The sequence below is a fragment of the Panthera tigris genome, chromosome A3 (assembly GCF_018350195.1).
Source record: "Panthera tigris isolate Pti1 chromosome A3, P.tigris_Pti1_mat1.1, whole genome shotgun sequence".
NCBI lineage: Eukaryota > Metazoa > Chordata > Mammalia > Carnivora > Felidae > Panthera > Panthera tigris.
In genome coordinates this window covers 102,569,376-102,594,410 of record NC_056662.1, presented here as the reverse complement: position 1 = coordinate 102,594,410, position 25,035 = coordinate 102,569,376, and positions in this window count along the sequence as shown.

Here is a 25,035-nt window from a genome sequence, read left to right as displayed (position 1 = left end):
GGTGGAGAAAAAGTATCAGAGCCAACCTGTGTTACTCTTTTTTTAATGTTTATTTATTTTTGAGAGAGAGTATTTATTTTTGAGAGCGAGAGAGAGAGAGAGAGAGAGAGAGAGAGAATGCAGGGGAAGGGCAGAGAGAGTAGGGGACAGAGGATCTGACGCTCACAAACTGTGAGATCATGACCTGAGCCAAAGTCGGACGCTTCACCGACTAAGCCACCCAGGCTCCCCTAACCTACATTCTTTACTCTTCTATCACACAAACGGGCAATCCTGACCTCAAGATTGCCTGGCGCTATGCATGCAAATGTTAATACTATCATGTAGTTGTGCAATAATGGCCCTAAAATTAGTAGCCACGTTTTGCTGATGTGGAGCTTGAAATGTAAGTTGTAAGCAAGGTGTACTGGCTTGAATTCATGCCCACATGAGACACATGAGAATGTGTCCTTTTGGAAAGAGGGTCTTTGCAGGCATAATAGTTACGATGAGGTCATGCTGCCTTAGGGGAAGCCCAAAAGCAATAGGCCCAGTGTCCTTATAAGAAGAGGAAAGAGACAAGGACACACAGGAACACCACGTGAAGAGAGAGGCTGAGATTCAAGTAGTGCATCTGGGAGCCAAGGAGCATCTAGGATCACTGGCCACCACCAGCAGCTGGAAGAGGCAAAGAAGGATCCTCCCCTAGAGGCCTCAGGGCCAAGATGGCCCTATGGCCCACTTCATTTCAAACCTGTGACCTCTAAAACGATGAGAGGTCATGATGAGAGGTCGTTTGACCTCTCATGAGAGGTGGCTTCTGTGATTATAAGCCACCAAGTCTGGTGTTTTGTTACAGTAGCCACAGGAAACTGATACAGAAGGGGAGGGTCCGCGGGGAAGGATAACGAAAATGAGTTTTAGAAAGTATAGTCACCAGTGGCTCTCCATAGCCCATCCTCACCTCTATCCCTGGCTCAAGACATTTTTCGCAACAGACTTTAGCTCTCTCCAGCTGGTTGTCCCTGGCACATCCGATACACCAGGTCTGGAGCCTAACTGAAGCCCCCTCCAGCCACACCTTTCTGCTGTGTTTCCTTATTTCTCCATTGCCCACGGCCCCTGGCCAGAGGCCCTGCAGTCAGGCCCACCTCCTCCGTCCTCGTCACCACCCGCCTCCAGTCCACCACCGAAGCCCTCATCTTGGCCCCTCAGGCTCCCTTCTCTGAAATGGGGTTCCTGCTTTCCAGTCCCTGTGGTCCTTTAAATCAGCAAGGCCTCTGCACCTCGCTGTAGATGGGACTTGCTACCTCTCCAACTGGGTCACGTCACTCCCAGCTGAGGCACGTCTGCTCACTCCTTTCCCAACTTCTCCCCGGCCTTCTGCCTGAGGATGAGTCTAGACAGATCCCTCAGTGATGTGCAATCAAGCACCGGACATGGGTTGCTGAAATTATCCCTCACAACTAACCCCCCCTAAATTTAGGTCTGGTCATTAACTTCCTCTGATAGGCCAGAGAACTGGGACTAAAGAAAGATGAACTTGCAGGTGGCAAAGAGGGGCTGAAGTATTCTCCCTAAAAGTAAGCCAGTTCTTTTGGGAAACTTCAACTTGGAATTAAAGATTAAAACATGGACTCTCCCCAAAATCAGCCATCTGGCCCCCCATTAAAATACATAAATCATTGGGGCGCCTGGGTGGCTCAGTCGGTTAAGCGTCCGACTCTTGATTTCGGCTCAGGTCATGATCTCATGGTCGTGGGATCGAGCCCAATGTCGGGCTCTGAACTGAGCATAGAACCTGCTTGGGATTCTTTCCCTCCCTCTCACTCACTCTCTGCCCCTCTCCCACTCATGCACATGCATGTTCTCTCTCCCTCTCTCTCTGTTTCTCAAAATAAATAAATACACATATTTTTAAACACATAATTATCATGGTAATTATGAAGCAGCAATAACAAAAAATGATATTGGGCTACTTGAAAACTGTGTTGAGCCTGCAGGTTGACAAGATCATCCATTCAAATCCCATCACTGAGACGTTTTCAGAGTCTTGAAAGTCTGATATCAGGCAGGTCAGAGATCTCCGCTGACGGGTGTGGGGAGCACAGGGGAGCACATATGTGCCTCTGAGGGGTCTTTCTTCAGAGCCATTGTGTGAAATGCTATCCCCAACATGTCTGGGCATTAACGCTGTTGTATGCCTCTTATCTAAGCAACTGTTTCTACAGAGAATGTTGGTGTTCCCCCCAAATTCATATGTGGAAGCCCCGACTCCCAGAATGATGGTGTTTGGAGGTGTGGTCTTTGGGAGGTAAGTAAATTTTTTTTTAATTTTTTTTAATGTTTATTATTTATTTTTGAGAGAGAGACAGACAGAGTGTGAGCAGGGGAAGGGCAGAGAGAGAGAGAGGGAGACACAGAATCCAAAGCAGGCTCCAGGCTCGGGGCTGTCAGCACAGAGCTCAACGCAGGGCTCGAACTCATGAACTGCGAGATCATGACCTGAGCTGAAGTCAGACACTTAACTGACTGAGCCACCCAGGTGCCCCAGGAGGTGAGTAAATTTTATGTGAGGTCACGAGAGTGGTGGCCTCACGATGCGGTTAGCACCCATATAAGAAGAGGGAGAGACAGAGCAAATTTTACAATAAAAATTAGCTTTAAGGTAGAAAAACTATGCCTTTCAGATTTCAAGCACCTGATGTGTGACAATTTTGACCCATAAAGTCAGTGTAAAGAGGTGAGCACTGCTCTCACATGGGCACAGAGCTCTACCACATATGTGCTCTTAAGGTCCTAAAGATCTCTTCTTGTGGCTGCGTTCGTTCTCTAGTTCAGTACATCAGATCGTCCCAAACTTCATACCTTAAGCAACATCCATGTGTCAGCTTAGAGGTTACCAGGTGAGAAGGCCCTGGCTGGAGTGGCTGGGTGCTCTGCCCCAGGATGTTTGTTACAAGACTGAAATCAAAGTATTAGACAGCAGCATCTCTTTCTAGACTCTAGGGAAGATTCCACCTGCAAGCTCATTCAGGTTGATGGATGAATGAGTTGCAGGACGAGCGAGGGTCCCTGTTTCTTTGCTGGCTGTCGGCCAGGGCTTACTTTCAGTTCCTAGATGCCACACGCATCCCTACCACACACACACCCCACACACACACACCTGCCACCTTCAAACCAGCAAGGGAGAATCTCCGTCACACAGAATCTCTCCCACACATCAAATCTCTCCCTGATTAGTCCAGGCTCACCCGCGATAATCTCTTCTCCTTAAAGGCAACTGATTGGAGACCTTAATTACATCCTCAAAACCCTGTCATGGTAGCACCTAGATTAGTGTTGGATTGAATAGCTGGACAAGGTGTGTGCATCAGGGACAGGGATCCCAGGAGCCATCTTAGAATTCCCCCCTACCACAATGCCTTGGCCTTGGATCACCTACTTCATTCTCGTCTTTATTTAATAAGAGCAGAGGGTGCTTGCGTGGCTCAGTTGGTTAAGCGTCTGACTTCAGCTCAGGTCATGATCTCATGGTTCGTGGGTTCGAGCCCCACGTCGGGCTCTGTGCTGACAGCTCAGAGCCTGGAGCCTGCTTCGGATTCTGTCTCCCTCTCTCTCTGCCCCTCTCCCACTCATGCTCTGTCTCTCCTCTCTCAAAAATAAATAAAAACAGGGGCGCCTGGGTGGCGCAGTCGGTTGAGCGTCCGACTTCGGCCAGGTCATGATCTCGCGGTCTGTGAGTTCGAGCCCCGCGTCGGGCTCTGGGCTGATGGCTCGGAGCCTGGAGCCTGTTTCCGGTTCTGTGTCTCCCTCTCTCTGCCCCTCCCCCGTTCATGCTCTGTCTGTCTCTCTCTGTCCCAAAAATAAATAAAAAACGTTGAAAAAATAAATAAATAAATAAATAAATAAATAAATAAATAAATAAAAACAGGAAAAAATTAAAGAAAAAAAAAGAGCAGGAAAGGATCCCTTATTTCTAATTATTTCAATATGCCAGAAAATGAAACTTATTTTGGAGCTGACGACATATTCTGTGGCCAAATTGGAGAAATTTCAGAGACCAGAATAAAATCCAGGCTATTCTGAAACCTGTTTGTGCAGGGCCTAGCATTAAAGTCTCTTACCAGCTATTACCATCACTAGAACACTGCAAACCAACAGTGGCACTCCAGGGACAACCGGGGACCTGCAGCAGGGAGGCGCCTGGCTCTCCATCCACCAGCACTCACCGCTCTTAGAAGGAGCTCGGGACACCTCACCTTCCCTCCTCAAACTGGGATGCTGACCAACAGCATTAGTACCACCTGAGAGCTTGGAGCAAATGCAGAGTCTCAGGCCCCATCCCAGACTTCCGAACCAGAATCTTCCTCTCAACAAGATTCTAGCTAATCCGTGCACACATCAGAGCTGAGCAGCGTGTTGGAAGCCACGTGCCTAAGCTACTCGTTCTGCCCTGCCAACCACCCCAAACATGTCACCCTTCCCCTGCACAGCCCCACCTGGGTTCCTGCCCAGGCGGAGCCTCGATAATGGATTAGACCCATGTCATAGCTAGCCATGTGAGAGGAATCTCCTAACCCAGGCAATGATTGCCTAAAGTCGCTCCCACTTCCTGTGGTGCAGGGCTGAAGCCAGAGAGTGAGCAGAGGTGACATGGGCTGGCCCAGTCTGAGCTACGCTCCAACCTGTGGGCTTTCTCTGTGACACAGTGGGGCGAGTGCTGCCTGCACAGAGTTGAGGTGAAGCGTGGAATCAGTGCTCAATGGCACTCAGTCCTCCTGCCAGGCGTGTCTTCTGCCCCCGAGTAAGTATAGACCCACTATGTGTCCAGAGAGCTGGGCACTCCAGAAAGCAGCCTCTGTCACCAACCCCGGGGCCCTTTCCTAATCACGACTTCACAGCTGTCTGCACTGGGGACCACAGGTCAGTGGCTGGGAGGCAGGACACCTGTCCTCTGGCAACGTTGGGGTTCAAAGCCTGATTCCCCACCTTCTAGCCACGTCACATTTTGGCAAGGTGCTTCATCTCTCTGAGTAATATTGGACGCCCAATTCTTCTGGCTTGGCTTTCCCTGCCAAATACCCCATAGTTACCTAGGGCTGGGAGGGTCTTCATTTTGAAACTGTAGCCCCAACCTCTGGTGCTCCCTGGGACCACTCAGGGACCTGACCTCCAATGTGGCCCAATGTTGGAGGAGAGAGGGCTCCGGAAGGCCCCACACCTATACTTAACGGTGTCACTCTGGCTCACAACTCACCCGGAGGGTCTCACACCCATACTTAACTATTTTGCTCTGGCTCATGACTCACCGGGCAGAACTAGTCACATGCCCCACCTGCCACAGGACAGGAAATGCCAGCTTGCCACACCAGGAAGTGGAGAGCTGCAGCTATCCAGTGAGTGTCCCTCAGATGTGCCAGGCCACTGATGGGAAGGAGAGTATGTGGGTGGCCTAAGGCCCCCCAAGTCCCTTTAGGGCCACCTCTGTCTTCAAAGCATTCTGGGAGGACAGTACACGATTCAGGAGCCCCAGGAGGACAGTACATGATTCAGGCAGGTTTTCTGACCGAAAATGAGGGTGCAGGAGGGCCATGCAGCCTCCACTCTCAGCCTGAGCACCAACCCATTCTCTCTACTTGCTGGGCTCGGCCCAGGGCCTGCTTCACCGAGGGGCCTGTGTTGGCCTTCGGGTTCTTACTCCCTCACACAGGAGAAATATTGGACTCCCCTGATGGAACTCAGATCTGCAATGCTGGGGAAGGCCCGTGGCTGGGTGAGGGCTTTCCCTGGGACAGGAGGTCTCACAACACTGGCTCTGGAAGTTTCTGGAAAGCACAGCTCTACCACAGGCTTCGCAGCTGGGTGGTACAGAAAGCAGCCAGGACTGGCAGCTGGAGCACAGGTAGCTGTCGCTCTTAGGCGTGCTTCAAAAGCACAGCCCATGGCTGATGGATGCTCCAGGAGGACTTCATCACTTGAAGGTGTTTTCCTGTGAGCAACCAACTTCCCGCTCCTTACATATTCTCCTCCACAGGTATCACCAGGCCAAGCCCTTAAACTCAAGCTCTGAACTTTTATTATGCAAACTAATTTCTTGGTGGGGAAGAATCAGCTCCCAGAGGGTCTAGATTCTTGTTTTGTTTGTAATTCAAGTTTAGTTAACATACAGTGTAGTCTTGACTTCAGGAATAGAACCCAGTGATACATCTCCTACATATGACCCCTAGTGCTCACCCCAACAAGTGCTCTCCTTAAAGCCCATCACTCATTTAACCTGTCCCCCCACTCACCTCCCCTCCCGCAACCTTCATTTTGTTCTCTGTCTTTAAGAAGAGTCTCTTATGGTTTGCCTCCCTGTTCCTATCTTATTTCTCCTTCCCTTCCCCTATGTTCATCTGTTGTGCTTCTCAAATGCCACGTATGAGTGAAATCACATATCCTTCTTTGGTTGACTTATTTCTCTTAGCGTAATACCCTCTAGTTCTATCCACATTGTTGCAAATGGCAAGATTTCATTCTTTTTGATTGCTGAGGAGTATTCCATTGTACATATATACCACATCTTCTTTATCCATTTATCAGTCAATGGACATTTGGGTTCTTTCCATACTTTGGCTATTGTTGATAGCACTGCTATAAACATTGTGGTGCATGTGCCCCTTCGAATCAGCACTCCTATATCCTTTGGATAAATACCTAATAGTGCAATTGCTGGGTCAGAGAGTAGTTCGATCTTTAATTTTTTGAGGAACCTCCATACTGTTCTCCAGAGTATCTGCACCAGTTTGCATTGCCACCAGCCGTGCAAAAGTGTTCCCCTTTCTCCACATCCTCACCAACATCTGTTGTTTCCTGAGTTGTTAACTTTAGCCACTCTGACAGGTGTGAGGTGATATGTCACTGTGGTTTTGATTTGTATTTCCCTGATGATGAGTGATGTTGAGCATCTTTTCATGTATCTATTAGCCATCTGGATGTCTTCTTTGGAAAAATGTCTACTTACGTCCTGCCCATTTCTTCACTGGATTATTTGGTTTTTGGGTGTTGAGTATCGTAAGTTCTTTTTTTTTTTTTTTTTTTTTTTTTTTTTTTTTTTTTTTTTTTAGCTTGTTGAGTTCTTTATAGATTTTGGATACTAACCTTTTATCTGATATGTCATTGCAAATATCTTCTCCCATTCTGCCAGTTGCCTTTTCATTGTGTTGATTGTTTCCTTCACTATGCAGAATCTTTTTATCTTGATGAGGTCCCAATAGTTCATTTTTGCTTCTATTCCCCTTGCCTCTGGACACATACCAAGGAAGAAGTTGCTGTGGCTGAGGTCAAAGAGGTTGCTGCCTGTTTTCTCCTGTAGGATTTTGATGAGGGTCTGGATTCTTGGCTGGGAAGGAGTTTGGGAAGCTGTAGGCTGAATGTCTCCCAGCTTTGTCCCCAGTCCCTGCTGGGGACACCTACTGAGGATGGGCACATATCCCAGCCTGGCCAAGGACAGGGTCCCCTTATCCTTTCACACTCGAAACCCTATGGATCAGAGTGTCTCAGGGTTCCCAGAACTGCTGATCAGCAAATGAGCCTGAGCACTTTCTCTTGTCATGCCACCTGCAGCCAGATGCTGGATCAGAAGTTTTTTGACAACACAGGGTGACCCAAGGAAGCCAAAGACAGAATTTTGCCTTTGCCCATGTGGTGATTGGGGCTCGTAAAACATATATTTCACGCCCCCAAATTTAAAAATTGGCAGCATTTATATGAGTGCTGGAGCTACGAGCAGCTGGCCATCTAAAGCACCCATTTTTTCAGAGGGTGTTTTCGTTGGTTGTTGTTTTGGAACACAACAGTCATTTTCTTATTTTGAGCAGTATAAGAAGAAAAACATCACCTGTCCAGGAAAACCATTGTAACATGTTGTGTTTCAAAATAACTAATTTTGGATGGGCCTCAGAAGTGTCTAGATTTCTACTTTAAAAAAAAGGAGGGGGTCGCCTGGGTGGCTCAGTTGGTTAAGCGGCCAACTTTGGCTCAGGTCATGATCTCACCATCTGTGGGTTTGAGTCCCGTGTCGGGCTCTGTGCTGACAGAGACCTGTGCTCAGAGCCTGGGGCCTGCTTCAGATTCTGTGTCCCCCTCTCTCTCTGCCCCTCCCCTGCCTGTCCTCTCTCTCTCTCTCCCTCAAAAATAAATAAATGAACTTTAAAAACAAGTGTCTAGATTTCTAGAATGCTCACGTGTCCTCAGAGGGAAAGAGAGAAGTGTCCCTTTACCCAACAGAGGCTGTGGTATCTGCAGCCCACTTCTTATGCTTTCCAAAATATCTCATTCATGCAAGTGGTTTTAGCAAGGGGGTAAGGTCTCCTTGGGGACACTCCTTCATAACACAGAGAATCCCACCACCGCCCACATGATTTTTAAACATGTTCCTTGACATCCGTGTAGGTGAAAATCTGTTCAGTATTACCTGAGCCTGAACCGAACTCCATTTGACACGTAAACATTGTGTATTTTTTTTTTTTTACAGTTTCAAATACACTGAATCTGCCAGGAGTCAACCACTGTATACATCAAGGGAAGATAGTACTTTGATTTGTTTGAAACCTTCCCAAGGTCCAGTCTCCAGTCTGGACACTCAGGGCACAAACACATTTTTTCCAGGCGTGTCAGTCACCGGCCCCATGTCCCTGCTTCGGTCTGCATTTACAGCTGGCAGACCCGTGGTGATTCTAGGCTTAGAAGCAGGTCAGTGTGCAGACTAACTAATCAAGAAATTAACTCTTAATTTTAAAACCCCCTAAGAAGAAACCTCCTGGCCCAGATTATTTCAGTGAAGGGAATTTTAACAAATATTAAAAAATAATTAACACAAATTTCCACAATTTCTTCCAGAAAACAGAAAAGAAGGGAACACTTCTCAATTGATTTTTATGAATCTAGTATTACCTGATATGAAATCAGACAAAGACAGTACAAAAAAAGAAAACCACAGACCAATAGAACTCATGGATACAGATGCTAAAATTCTTTTTTCTTTAAAGCTTATTTATTTTGAGAGAGAGAGAGAAAGAGAATGACAGAGAGAGAGAGAGAATGGGGAAGAGGCAGAGAGATAGGGAGACAGAAAATCTCAAGCAGGCTCCGCACTGTCAGCACGGAGCCCAATGTGGGGCTCAAACTCACAGACCATGAGATGATGATCTGAGCCAAAACCAAGAGTCAGACGCTTAACCAACTGAACCACCCAGGTGCCCATAGATGCTGAAATTCTTAACAAAGTATCAATAAACCAGGCTTAGCAGTACACACAAAGAATACCACATGATCAAGTGGGGTTTATTTCAGAGATGCAAGGTTGGTTCAATACTCAGAAACCAATCAGTGTAGTCCACATCAATAGGTGAAAGAAGACAAATCACATGATCATAGCGATTGATGCGGAAAGAACATTTGACAAAACTCAACACCTACTCATGACAAAAACTCTCAGAAAACTGTGAATAGAGGCGAATTTCCTCAGCTTTGAACATCCATCAAAAAACCATAGCTAACATCAAACTTCATGATGAAAGACTGAACACTTTCCACCTAAGGTCAAGAATAAGGTAAGGATGTCTGTCCTCACTGTTATTATCAACATAGTACTGGAAGTTCTAGCTAAGGCAATAAGACATCCATCCATCCATACATACATACATACATACGTACGTACATAAATACGATATTTTAAAAAGTGAAAGGCTTACAGATCAGAAAAAAGAATCTAAAGTATTGTTCTTTGCAGATGACGTGAGGGTCTCCATGTATGGAATCTACCAGACACACATACTCCAAAACAAAACAAAACAAAACAAAACAAACAAACGAAAAACCTCCTGGAACTAATAAAACAGTTTTATTAAAGTCACAAGATAAAAGATCTACAAAGGACAATTAACTCTATTTCCATATCTTAGCATGAATACACAGAAATCAAAATTAAACATACAATACCATTTACAATCTCTTTAAAAATGAAATACTTAGGTATAAATCTAACAAAAGATATACCGGACTTACATGTCAAGGTCTGAAAGCTGCTGCTGAAAGAAATAAAAATAAAAAACAGACAGACACACGACATTCATGGATTGTAATACCCAACATAGCAAAGATGTCAATTCTCCCCAATTTGATGTACAGATTTAACATAACTCTTATCAAAATCTCAGCAAGGTATTTGTAAATATAAGCAAGTTTATTCCAAAATTTGTGTGGAGAAACAAAGGAATTAGAACAGCTAAAATAATTTTGAAAAAGAATAAAATGAGAGGAGTCATTCAACCCAGTTGTAAGACTTATTATATAGCTATGGTAATCAGGTATGTGTTAATGGCAGAGGAACAGACATGTAGACCAGTGGAACAGAACAGGAAAAAAAATATGGCCCCACACAACAACAGTCAACTGGTTTGTGACAAATGTGCAAAAGCAATTCGATGGGTAATTTTTCAACAACTGGTGTGGAAGTGATTGGATAACCAAAGGCAAAAAAAGAACCTTAACCAACACTTCACATCTTGTACAAAAATTAACCGTAAACAGATCACTTAGTCAAAGGTAAAATGTGAACTATATGATTTCAAAGAATACATAAGAAAACATCTTCCGAACCTAGAACTTGGGGAAGAGTTCTTAAACTTGACACCGAAAGCACAATCCACAAAAGAAAATAATTGATAGATTGAACCTCATCAAAATTAAAAAATTTGCTCTGGGAGAGACCTTGTTAAGAGGATGACAAGACAAACTGCAGACTGTGTATTAATTCTCGATTGCATCCATAACAAATTACGACAAATACAGCAGCTTAAAACAACACCCATTTATTATCTAACAGTTTTGAAGTCAGAAGGCTTGTAGGCTCAGCTGGTTTCTCTGCTCTAGATTTGCCATAGCAGGAGCGCTGTGTTCCTTTCTAGAGGCTCTGCTAATTAATCTTCCAGACTCATTCTGGTTGTTGGCCAAGCTCAGTTCCATGCAGTTGTACGACAAAGGTTACCATTTCCTTGTGGCTGTCAGACTGGGATCATCCTTAGCTTCTAGACATCTGCATTCCTTGGCTCATGGTCCCGTGTCTTTCATCCATCTTCAAAGTCAGCAATGGTAAATCAAATCCTTCTCACACTTGAAATCATTCTGACCTCCTCCTCTTCTTGTTCTTCCTCCTCCTCCTCCACTTTCCATTTCTCTCTCTCCCTCCCTCTCTCCCTCTCTCTGCCGTCTCTCTCTCTTTCTTCCGCTTCCTCTTCTACTTTAAAAGGCTCCTGTGTTTACATTGAGCCTATCTAGATTATTCAGGATAATCTTCCCTATTTTAAAGGTGGCCACTTAGCAACCTTAATTGCATCTGGAAAGTCTCTTCACAGCAGTACCCAGGTTAATGTTTGATGGAATAATCAGGGAAAGGGGAATTCTGGGAGGACATCTTTGAAATTCTGCCTACTACAGACTGGAGAAATTATTTGCAAACCACATATCTAACCAAAGCACTCATATCTGGAATATAATATTATATTAATATAATATTATAATATAACTAATATTATAATATTAATATTATATATTATATTATATATTATATTATATTATTATAATATTAATTATATTATGTATTATTTATTATCATTACCAATATATATATCAAGCTCTCAAAATTCAACAGGAAAAAACAATCCAATTAGAAAAAAGGCAAAGAAAGAAAAAGAAATTTCACTGAAGAGAAAATACAAATGGCAATAAGCACATAAAAAGATATTCAACAACACTAGCCATTAGGGAAGTGCAAATTAAGTCCAAGGCGAGCTAACCCAACTCACCTATTGGAATTGATAAAGTTAAAAAAATAGCAACAGTACCAAATGCGGGTGAGAATTTGGAGAAGCTAGATCTCTCATCCATTGCCGGTAGGAATGTAAAATTGTGCAGGTGCTCCGGAGAACCATTTGGTGGTTTCTTAAAAACTAAACACACACTTATCTCATGACCCAGCAGTTGTGATCCTGGACATTTATCCCAGAGAAATAAAAACGTATGTTCACATGAAAACTTATACACAGGGGGTGCTGGGTGGCTCAGTCGGTTAAGTACCTGACTCTTGATCTCAGTTCAGGTCTTGATGTCGGGGTCATGAGTTCAAGCCCTGCACTGGGCTCCACGCTGGGTGAGAAAACTTATACACAGTTTTTATTGTTGCTTTTTTGTATGTAATAGCCAAGAGCAAAGTAATCGAAATGTCCTTCAATGGGTGAATAGCTAAACAAAGTGTGGTGCAACCATAGTAAGGATTATTAATCCTGGTTCTCCAGACACAGACACAGTCACAGATGCAAATGCAGACACAGACGCAGACACAGACACAGACACTGAGATATGGAGAGAAAAAGCGTCGAAGGGACTGGCTCAGGTAACTGGAAGCTGACATTTGCAGAGCAGGCTGGCAGGCTGGAAAATCAGGGAAGAGTAGATGTGACAACTCAAATCTGAAGGCAGCCTGCAGACAGGCTTCTCTTTCTTGGGAGAATCCAGGTATTTCTTCTTTTTCCTATTAAGACCTTCAACTGGGGGTGCCTGTGTGTCTGAATCAATTAAGCCTCTGACTCACTTTTTTTCTGTTTATTTATTTATTTTTGAGACCACATGCAAGTGAGTGGGGAAGGGGCAGTGAGAGAGGGAGTGAGAGAATCCCAAGCAGGCTCCGTGCTCAGTGTGGAGCCTGACACAGGGCTCGATCTCACAACCGTGAGACCATGACCTGAGCCAAAATCAAGAGCCAGATGCTGTGGGGCACCTGGATGGCTCAGTCTGTTGAGCATCCAACTCTTGATTTTGGCTGACATTGTGATCTCAAGGTTCTTAAGATTGAGCCCCACATGGAGCTCTTCGCTGACAGCAAGGAGCCTGCTTATGATTCTCTGTCTCCCTCTCTCAAAATAAATAAATAAATAAACATTAAAAAAAAAAAGGACCTTCAACTGATTGGGTGAGGCCTGTTGACATTATGGAAGATAATCTGCTTTACTCAAAGTCTGCTGATTGAAATGTTACCCTCACAGCCTTGGCAGAAACATCTAGAATAGTATTTGGCCAAATATCTGGGTCAATACTTTGATCGAGCCAAGTTAACACATAAAATTACCCATCACAATGGAGTACTATTTGACAATAAAAAGCAATGGACTGTGGGTACACACAACAACTTGGATGGGTCTTTGTACTCCATTGAGAAAACACTGGAGCCTCAAAAGGTCACATGAGTCCATTTACATAACTTTTCAAAATAAAAATACAAATGTGGAAAACAGATTAGTGGTTGATAGGGTTAGGGATGGTGGGGAAACGGGGCAGCATGATTTAAGGGGAAGAACACGGGGATCTTTGTGGTGATGGAGCAGGTCTGTGTCTTGGTTGAGTTGGTGCTTTCAGGAATCTATACATGTGACAAAACAGCATAAAACCACACACACATAGGACAAAGGCCAGTTTCCTGGGTTTGGTATCATACTATAATTATGTAAGATGTAACCAGTGGGGTGACTAGATAGAGGGTACACAGGAAGCCTCTGCACTGTCTTTGCAACTTCCTGTGACTCTATAAAGATTTCAGAATAAAAGTTTAAAAAGAGGGGCGTCTGGGTGCCTGAGTGGGTAAAGCGTCTGACTCTGCATTTTGGCTCAGGTCATGATCACACGGTTCATGAGTTCCAGCCCCTCATCTGCTGCTTGGGATTCTCTCTCTCTCTCTCTCTCTCTCTCTCTCTCTCTCCCCTCCTCAGCTCACTCTCTCTCTCAAAATAAATTTAAAAAAAAAATAAACTTTAAAAAATAAATTAAGAGGAAAGAACCAGAAGGATTTATAGCAAAGGGCCAATAAGCAAATTTTCAACAATAAACATGTATTCCTCCTAAAGTAATACAAGCTTCCTTTTTCTTTTTCTTGTTTTTATTTTTAATAAGAATGTCCAAAAGTTTTCCCTCAGAAGGAATTACATAAATACCAACGAATACACTGAGGTCTGTTAATAATCATTGGAGGAAGAGGCCAAGGGAACTTGCCTGAGAAGCAAGCGTTAGGATGCCCTCTGCCTGAATACCACTGAAGTGGCTGAACCCCTGGGTTCTCAGGCCCCTGAAGGAAAATATGAGCCCCCTCACCCTGCATTCTCTCCTTAGGTAACCCTGGGATTGCAAGGGTGGCAATGATGGGCCAATGGCACATGGAAAACAATCACTTTGGCACCAAAATCTGTTCTTTTCCATTTGTTCACCTTCTTAAGGCAAACCAATTTCCTTTCTTTTTATGTCTACCTAAACCAACAGCTGAAAATAATTAAACACCCCTGTCTGCAAAGGCCACACAAATCTGTGTTAATAGATTCCGTTCATATGAATACATTAAGCCCATGGAGATGAACAACCCTGCCCAAAGCAAGTTATTTATAACTATCAGAGTTGACAATTGAAAATTACAGGTGCAACTTACTTTGGAGGCTTGTAGATTCATTAAAACCGACCCGTTAGTCCTGGGACTAGACTGCATTCAAGTTGCCCTTCAAATAGTAGTCTAAAAAAAAAAATAAGAACCATGCAGGGATGCATGAGTATCCGAATTCGGCTCAGGTTACGATCTCGCATTTCGTGAGTTCGAGCCCCGCATCGAGCCCTGCTGACAGCTCAGAGCCTGGAGCCTGCTTCAGATTCTGTGTCTCCCTCTCTCTCTCTGCCCCTCCCCTGCTCACACTCTGTCTCTCTCTCCCTCAAAATAAATAAACATTTAAAAAAATTTTTTAAATAAGAACCATGCAGACAGGACTTTAGGGGCGCCTCAAGGAACTGCCAAACAAGAGGGCAGCAATGGATGGCCTCCACTCAATGTAGAATAACACAATAGGGGAGGCTCATGGGGAGATGGTTCACAGTGAGGAACCATGCCTACAGTGATGAACATGGTCTACAGTGACGAACTTTGTCTACAATGATGGACCTGGTCTGCAGTGATGAACTTCATCTACCGTGATGAACCTTATCTACAGTGATGAACCTTGTCTACAGTGATGAACCTTGTCTACAGTTATAAGCTTTGTCTACAGTGGTGAATTTTTTTTACTGTGTTCCCCTAATCTTCCCACCAGCCCTGCCTCCTCCTTGCCCATAAAAATTATCCTCACACTCTGGCCCCATCAGGTATTAACTGACCTTCCAGGGCTCTGTACCTTCTGTTGGGGCTTCTTCCCCATTCCCACTTCCTGGGAAATGAATAAGCAGGGTTTGGCTGGCTCTGCCTCCTGCCTGTGTTATTACAGCTGATTCACCAGATACAGTTGGTACAGTTTGGAGTATTGATGCAATTCACTTCACATTGGATCATATTTCCCTGTGTCATTAAATATTCTTGAAAAACATGATTTTTAATGGCTGCTAACATTGCCAGCACCATCTGCTTACTTGATGTTGGCATCGAAACTGGCAGACCTCGGTGTCCCCCTGGTCTTTGATGTATCCAGTGGAGAACACACACCCACGTGTGGCCATTTCCAGTATTCCACATTGTACACTAGGTCCCCTGAAAAGCTACTGCTTTGAATCTAGGCATTTAAAGATCAAAACGCGATAGCCACAAAAAAAATTTTTTTAGGTCCTATAATAAGCCACGTGGCCTTTAGCTCAAATTTACCTGCCCCTGAGGGGTGCCTGGGTGGCTCAGTGAGTTGAGCGTCCAACTTCAGCTCGGGTCATGATCTCATGGCTCATGAGTTTGGGCCATATGTCAGGCTCTGTGCTGACAGTTCAGAGCTTGGAGCCTGCTTTGGATTCTGTGTCCCCGTCTCTCTCTGCCCACCCCCTGCCCCCTCTCTCTTTTTCTCAGAAATAAATAAACATTTTTTTTTAATTTTTTAATCTACCTGCCCCTGGGATATTTCTAGTCACTTTAGTTCAGATAATGGAGGAATGAACTCTCTTTCCTACATGACCAGGGATGGGCATCCAGCACACAGGCCCTGGAAGATGATATTAAAGGATCCTTGAATCACAGATTTTTTTAAATAATTATGTTTATCACACATGTGACGTGTTTATGTACCAGATGCTCAAAACAACACAGTAAAAAAGTAATTAAAATATAAAGAATTTAAAATAAGGCAGTTTTCTATCCATTTGAATAGATATTTAATCTATTAATATTCAAATTATTATCACAAAATTCCTTGCCTCAGAAATTTCTGGTAAGAGTTAAGTCAACTTCTTAAATCCTCACAGCAGTAACCAGATAGAAACCTTCAATAGAGTTCATCTTCAGGCACATCTAAAGAAGAAAAAGGACGTATCACTCCTGTATTAAAGATTATGAGAAAAAAAATTATGAGAAAGTCATACAATGATAACAGCATCATTTGCTGCATACATACTAGGCCCCAAGTACTGCACAAAGTAACTTTATGGAAGCTATCACCACCCTTTTAGTGTATTTTTGGCCCAAAATGGCAAGGGGGGGGTGCTTCATTGCATAATGTAAGAGCTCAGATTTAAAGTCCAGAACAGTGGGTATTACCAGCAAACAATGTTCCAGATCAAGGGACCCTGAGCCCTCTGGCCTCCACTTGGGTATTTCATGGTCAACTGTATGAGAAACCCACCACCCTTTCCATTACTGGCTGTCCCTGACAGTCCTCTTGCCAGGCTTTGCCCTTCTCAACCTTGTGCTCACTGGTAGAACTAGACAGACAAAATAGGAAACTTTTGCACTTTCCTTCTCACTGATTGCTCTATGGCAGAGTGTGTTTCCAAAGGCAGCCTCAAGAATACCTCCCACCCCACATGTCTTTCCAGAACTTTGCATTCCTCCATCAAGAGGTAGAATCTAATTCCTTTCCTCTTGATCTAGGCAGGCTTGGGACTTGCTTTCAACCAAAAGCACACAGCAAAAGGGTCATACCTGGTTTCCAAAGCTAGGGCACAAAAGGTGATCTAGTTTCCACCCTGAAGCTACAACGCTGAGCCCCATGTAAAAAGTCTGACCCCTCTGAGGCTGCCATGCTGAGAGAAAGTACAGGACATCTGTAGGTATTCCAGGTGACAATGCCAGATAAGGTCCCAGCTAATAGCCAGCATCAGTCACCACAAATACAAATACAAACAAGCCTTCAGGTGGCTCCAGCCCTCAGCCCCGATCACCACCAGCCCTTGTGTCTCGCCAGCTGAAGTCCCGGACACCTTGAAGCAGACTGCCCAATGAGGCCAATGCAACTTATAAGGTGGCACTACAACCAGGACATGGAGGTAAACTTGTTAATGAGTGTGTTCCCTTCTCAGAGTATTTGTGATGAATCAATGCTCAAGAAAACTTATATTTCCCTGAAATCTTACAGCCTGTGCATGAAAGAAACTTGATGAAAATAAGGACAGAATGGCCTAAAATTTGCAAAGTTCACAGCTCTGTGAAAAAGCTGGATTGGAGAACTTGGTTGGTCCCAGAAGACAAACTGGAGGCTCCTAGCATCACATTCAAGTTTAGGCCTTGGAACCTCCAGGGGGAGGCTGGGTCTGCTAAGTCCTATTTGGAAGGTTCTGCCTGGCCCATAGGTCCAGCAGACAGCAGGACAGAAATGGGCTGTGAAAAAGACTGGTTCTACCCCAGATGTGTTTGCCATCTGGAGAGAAAATAGAGAAGAGTGAGATTCATGGTGATGTGTGCACAGGGTGCAAAAGAGAGAATATTAACGAAACAACACAGCGGCCACATTCCCTTGTAAATGTGGCCCAGTATGTTCAGGCTCTCACTAGTCTCCCCAGTCACACAGGATACAGCTCCTCCCTGGGGGCAGGTCAGCAAGGTGGCTGGAGTTAGTGTTTATCCCAACACTGCAGGGGTACCCGGGTCCATCCACCACTATCTCCAGGACACTAGGCTAAAGTGTGAGCTCAAAGAGTGAGCTGGCCCATTCTCCAGAAGGAAGGCCCCAATGGCAAAGAATGCCTCCCATGCATTTGCAACTCTCAGCGGCTCAGAGAGGGGCCACGGGGCCTGTGCCGAGAACCTCTGCGCTGGACTCCCTGGGCTCCTTTCTCTCTCCTGAAGGAAGTGTTCTCTGGGAACAAGCCCGGGCTGGCTGTCTCACCCCTGGCCACATGCTGCTTGGCACAAAGTGAAAAGACATTCCGGTGGAGCATTGACTATAGAGGAGGGGAAGATCATGGTCATTTGGCATGCTGGGAGAGGAAACGCAATGCACTGCCCATCAGCACGAGGACAGGGACAATGGAACACGTGCAGCAGAGCTCACCCCAGACACGCCTTGGTTCCCCTGGAAGTCAATAAGACAGAGTAAAAGGAGGCATCAGGGGCTTTGGGCGGCCTCCCCTCCTCCAGGTCCCTCTTCTGGGCACCAGCTCTCCACGCTTTGCGTCCACGCCTGATCCCAGATGGGAAGATCAGACCAGGCAAGCAAGCACATTGGCATGATTATGTCCCAGAGCTACACCCAGATGGAAAAACAAAAACCAGGGAATGAGATTTTAAAAATAAAACAATTAATGCTTCTCTTCTGTTGGCAGTTTCTGAGGACCCCTGCTCCCCCATTTCTCTAAGAACTCCTTCAGGCTCCAGGGAGCAGGACAGCAGGTCCTGTTTGGATGCCAAATCTCACCTGTCACCAGCAACAGCTACATCTTTTTGATTCTGATACAATTCCCCATGTACAGTAGGTGCTCAATGAATGCTGATAAAATCAAGGGAAACCTTAGGAATGGCTCATATGGATGTTAAGACCCTTGTCCACCTCTGACTCTCGGGGTTTTCATGGTGCCTGCCAGCATGACAGACATCTCCCGGGTGCCCAGAAGGCCGACCAGAGCTGTCTCTGTACTTGATGAGTATAGCCAGCAGGGAAGATGCCTCGCCACCCAGCCTCACCCACACCCTCAGGAGTCTGGGGGTCCTCCAGGCACCTGTTCTGTGCCAGCTGCTATGAACCCTTTACACAGTGGCTGGCTATGGCTTCATTAGCTGGGGTGAGGAGCCACCTTCAGCCTCTTGACCGCAGGCCTGATGGTGGGGGTAGCGGGAGCACAGTTACTCCCTGAACATGGGAATTATAGAGACTAAAGGAAACTCATCTGCTGCAAGGGCATCTTCCGGTGCCTGCCGGGCCTCATCCTGATGCCATTCCACATTCCTGGCAAGGATGTGCTGGAGAGAACATCACTCTCTCCAAAAGCCAATCTGCCCTCTATTTTGCATTAGCTGGCTTCGCCCTCATTGGCGGGGGTTTGGGTGGGCCCAGCTCCAGCTCCGCTTCCTACAGGCAGCCCACCCCTCGGCGAGGATGGGCAAGGGCCCGAGAGCCCCAGTCTGACATACTTACTCATTCCCAACAGCCCGATGTCTTCTTGCCTTCCTGCTTACACCATCCCGTGTCCCCCCGAAAATTACATAAGGGAAGAGGAAGGTAAAAAGATGGCCCTGTAAGTGGCCCATGACACACTGACAGGTGTCCCACCCTGCCCCACCTCTTACCTCCCCAAGAGAAGAAAACAACTCTTCCGATCAATGAACTGACGGCTACGTGCCAGGCAGGTTCGAGGACTGGGGACACAGCCCGGCAGGGAGCAGAGGGGACTCGTACAACCGTTCCTCCGGCTGCAGGGCCGGCACCTCCTGGAGACAGCTGCTTGCAGCACCGTGCGGGCCATCTCCCTCGGAAATGACTCCTGTGACATTCATTTCTAATAACGCAGAATGTCTGACTCACCCCGCCACCCTGATTCTTCCTGCCAGCTGCAGTGATGTGGCAAGGCAGCAAATCTCTGGAGCTCTCCGCCATAGAAGGGAAAGTCCGAGCACCCCACGATTTCCAGGGGGGCCCGCAGCCTTGTGGTCTGGCTTGGTGGTAAAGGAGCGAGTAGGTGTGCACTGGCCAGTCACTGTATGGCTGCCCAGCGACCTGGGCTCCAAGCTGCAAATTAAAAACCTGACCCTAAAGAAGTCCGTGTCTAAAGGTCACAGGTGTAATGCAAGTCCAATGGAAATGGGATAAAAGGAGGACATCCGGGGCCACCTTTAAGTCTGAGTGCAGAAAGAAAAAAAAAAAAAAAAAAAAAGAGATTCCTGCCCTATGTTTGTCTGGCAGATTCCAGCCACTTCCAGTCCCAAGGCTGAGGGCCCAATCTGGCACCGCCCATCGGTTTCATTCCTGTGAATAGACCAGATTTGATTGGAACCAAATATTCCCATTTCTGAAAGTCCTTGCAGTGAAGCTTGCAACTCGTCCTTCAGGTCTGAGGACTGGAGGGAAGCGGTGGGCACCTGCAGGTGGGGACACAGGCGCTCTCTCCGGGCAGTGGAAATTCGGAGTGTGTACGTTGATGTTAGCAGGAAAGGAAAAGTGTTTGCAGTATCTAGCTGCATGGCCAGGTGGAAAGAAAGCCCAAAGCCATGTTGGGACAAACGTGCTGCTTTTATTTCCACCCAAAAAGCACCAGAATGCCAGGTGAGAGCTGTCAGCTCATCGAGGCGGCATGTAGAAAATCAAAGCCAGGGTCAGGGCACACACGCTCACTTCCAAAAGGGGAGTCAGCCCCGGAGGGGTCTGGGAGGGCCCTGGGGGCTCTCTCACCAAGTGAGAAATACAACTTCATCAAAGGATGGGTCACCCCAAGCACACTTTCCCTCTTCACGAGCATGGCAAGGATCTGAGCGTCCAGGCAGGCCCTGTCTAAAGGGCTCGCCGGTTTCCCCCTTAGTGTGATGTCTTTCGTGTCGACCAAACTGGGGCAGCCATGTGACTGCAATAAGCTGCTAAGAGAGGGCAGCACTATTTCCAACAGACACCCAAACACCTGTTTTTCTTGTTAAGTAAAAACAAGTTAATAGTCACAGCAAAACCATGAAAGAAAACCACAAGTGACCTAAGGATTTCTGACTCACCCCCCAGCCTGAGCACTTTGTGACATTCCACCAAAAGCCATCAGCCACACCTGCAGCAGCTCTGAGAACTGCTGATCAGCAGTCCTTTCGTCTCCCCAACTCAGGGTAATTACCCGTGTGTGCCTGCTCCCAGATGGCTCTGGCCTTCAGATGAAAAAAAAAGAAGAAGACTGAACAACAACAACAAAAACCTACCTTCCCCCTAAGCCCAAGTGACTAAGAAAAGCTGGCAGGGACCCTCCCTCAGACCATAATTGTGGGAAACCTCTTGCAAAACAGTTTCCTCTGCAAGATAAACTGTGTCTGTTCCCAGCAGCCAAGTACCACGCCCAAAAGAACGGTGAGAGATTTCCTTTAAGAAACCTCGAGAAAACACCAAGAACATTCACTCTTCTGTGCACTGGGATTAGTTGTGAAGAGTTACTTATACTCTGAGAAGATCTTCTTCTTCTTTTTTTTCATCTTGAAGAAACAAATACAGCCTCCAGGGTAGGCACCATCTAAGCCCAGTTCTGGAAACCAGGGTTAATAAGTTAGTTCCAAGTCAGTCTGGGGCTCAGTCACCTCCTATCAGCAGAGGGTCTGCCACATGCCAGTGTAGGTCAAGGCCCTTTGCTTGTCAGCGGGGCCACCTGCCAGAAGCCCAGCTGTCCAAGGTTGCACGGGGGCCGGTCAGGCCCCAGAGCCATCCTGCAAGAGGCAGCCAGCATGAAAGTTGCCACGCTCTGTGTCCCACAGCTCAGGTAGCTCAGGTCACCCCTGGCAGGAACCGGGCCTGGGCCACAAGCCAAAGGCTACCTTCCTGGGACTGGACTATGGGCGGCAATGGGCTATGAGGTTTCCTGTTCCCAAGCGCTGCCCTGGGGTCGACCGGGGCCCTCTGTCCCCATCAGAGTCTCCTGCTTTCGATCTGATGACAGTCATGAAGTACCATAAGGTGAGCCGAGGGCAAAGTGCAAGCTAGCCCCCACCCCCACCCCTGGGTGGGATATGTGTGACATTTCTCAGGCGCTTCTGGCTACCCAAGAACAAAGGAAAGGACAGAAAATAAATGGTTAAACTGATAGGGTCTCCATCAGTTTGCAAATATCTTAGTACAATTACAAGAAAAGGACAATCTTATCAAAAGCCTAATGTCCAGAAAATCCCTACCATTTTAAGTCTTTGCTAGAGGGAAAAACAACCTTACCCTGACAATAGCTAGGCCTCTGGTAACCTGTGAGTCTTCTTCAGCACATGGAAATCCCTTTAGAAAACTTCCTCTTGACTTTATCTCCCCCAATTCCTTAGTATACAAGCAGCCACTCTTTACAACCCAGTGCAGCTCTTTCTGCCCAAGGGCCCTGTCCCCGTACTTTAAAAAAATCACCTTTCTACACCAAAGATGTCTTCAAGAATTCTTTCTTGTCCATCAGCTCCGAACCCCACTATCACCCCAAAATCTCATCAATAGTATCGAGGTCATCGCAGGAGAGGGGACAGCCCCACCTGTCTGCCCACTGCCCAGCACTGCCCATGGGCCTCTGGGTCTTGCATTCACCTGCAGTTCTGTGCCCTGTACCCGGCTGGGGTCCCTGTGATTCCCCAGTCTGCCTGGGCACCTCTGCTCCCTGACAGCTGATCAACGAGCACAGTGCTCAGGGCCCCGGGGAAGACGTAGATGACAGGAACCCAAAGGGAATCCCTGGGGCACCAGGGTGTGAGGAGTGGGGACTCCAAGCCCCACAGGTGAGAAGTGCCCCAAATCGTGCCTGTCGTGTGAGCACCCTCTGAGGGCACAAGAAATTCTCTCTGCTCAAGAGAAAATATCTCCCTCCAAAGTCTCTCCACATACTGAAAGTCTCCCATTAGAAGCACCCCAGGTACTTCTAGGTGGTTGCCTCTGTTCCTCTGTTGACTGTTCTATGGGATGAGGCTCAGGAACAGTAATATTCATCCGGCACCTTCTAAGCTTTCACACATTTCCAGCACACGATCTTTTAATATAGGATCACAACCAACTTAAGAGGTGGGCAGTTCTATTAGCCCATTTTATAGATGAGGAACCTGAGACTGAGTGGATTACATAATGTTTACAGGGCCACGTGGACAGGGGTTGGGGCCTCGGTTCAATCCCGTGAACGTCAGATGCCACAGCCAATGTTTCGTGGCGTTACACACGGTGCGTAGCACAACCCACTATTTCTCGCCTTCCTGCTGGCACCTGGCAGAGGTCAGCACCCTGGAGAAAAAGGAGTTTGGAGGGTCTAACACTAGACCCTGTGCCCCAGGGTGATCCTCAGCACCTGGGTATCTGGCAAAGAAGGCGGTGGTAGGCAGTCCAACCTGTAGACCTGGACTTTGCCTCCTGGAGAGCATTCTTTGGGCAGTCTCCCTGGGCACCATCTATAACCTCCACTTGAGCACCACGAACACTGGTTGAGTGTATGGCTGGCTGCAAGACTCATGGTTTTAGCTAAGGCTTTTCTATAAATCTTTTTATAGGTACTTAAAAGAAATAAGCCTAAATTTGAGAATCATAGTGTTCCACTTCTCCAGCGCTCAGAATCTACTTCACCCCCTGAGGCTCAGAACTCAGCAGTTAGCAGATGGAGGAAAAAACCACCTGAACCTGAAGGAAAGAGAAAAATTACCTCAGAAAGCCAACACCCCTTCTCTAGACACCCTCAGCACTGCCTTCTTTGGAGTCTATGTACTTAGAATGTTGTGTAAAGTGACAATTTTGACATTCCTCAGAGGGAGCGTCCAGCCTGGGCCTGAGCGTGCCCAGGACATAGTGGCTGTTGATCAGGAACAGAGAAAAGCCGCAAGTAAGAATGGCCAGTGTCCAGGGGCCCATATCCCCACTGGACACCACTGCTTAACACAACTTGGATGATTTATATGACTTTACCTAATATACAAAGTCTTTAAAACCTGGATACCCTAAAGGTTGAAAATAATAAAGACGGTAGTAAAGACTTTATGAAGTCAAGAAAGCGTGTGGAATGTTCTAGAAAACAGCTCCATCCAGGCATCATATTAGTTTATTGTTGTTTCCACGGGGTGCAACACAAAGTAAATTCTCAAGAAGCATTCATTTTCTTACTCTTTTTTTGCCCTAAATCTCCTAAAGTAACAAGTCAAATCTTGACCTCTCACATCACCTCAGGAATGACAGGAAGAAAGCAAAAATCAAAGTGGGCAATCCTGACTCCTCCACAGTCCCCAGCTGAGGTTCACGCTGACATGTGCCGCAAGCCTCACCCATCCGTGTTTAGAATTATCGTTCTGGAAAGCAATTTGGCAATCTGAGCTAAGAGCCTTAAAAAAGGAGTTTCCACCCTTCTGCCCCTCACCGACCTTCTGGCAATCCATTAGTAGGAACAAGTCAGAAACTTGGATGTATTTGCAAAGATGTTCACTGAAGCATCATATATAATTGTAAAAAGTCGGCACCAGTAGATTTGTCTTACAATGTAAGAATGGTTAAATAAATTATGGTACATCCATACGATGGAAGAAACCGCAGTGATTTCACAAGGGCGACTTCAAGACTGTTTAATGAGGCAGAACCACAGTTATGCTACAAAGTTAAGTGGAAAGCTATAGCTATACAGAATCACACACACAACAAATTCCAAGGCTTCAATAAAATTGCATGTATGTGTGTATATACACAACCGGAAAGAAAATTACAAAATGGCAAAAGTGGCTACTATTTCTGGAAGGTAAGATTATGGTCCATTTTTTATTCTCTCCTCTGCCCCTTTATTATTTTCTGTCTGTTGTCCTTATAACTTAAAAAGGCTATTGAAAAGAAATTTCCGCCAAAAATAACAAGAAAAAGTTTTTTCACAGTTCACAGTGCAAGTATGGAATCATAGGAAAATTTTGTATGTGAAATTCATTTAAAGACAGTCCTGCTTTGGCTTTGCCCTTGCAGAGCCAGCTGGGCAGGGAGTCCCATACTCCTATCCCTGTTCCCAAGAGGAAACAGGGCAGGGGCCCAGGCCAGGCAGCAAAGGATTACGGTAATTCCGGAAACTCACAACAGAATGTCTCCTAACAGCTGATTTACAGCATCCATTTGCTTTTTGTGTTTTTTAGGATTTTTTTAATGC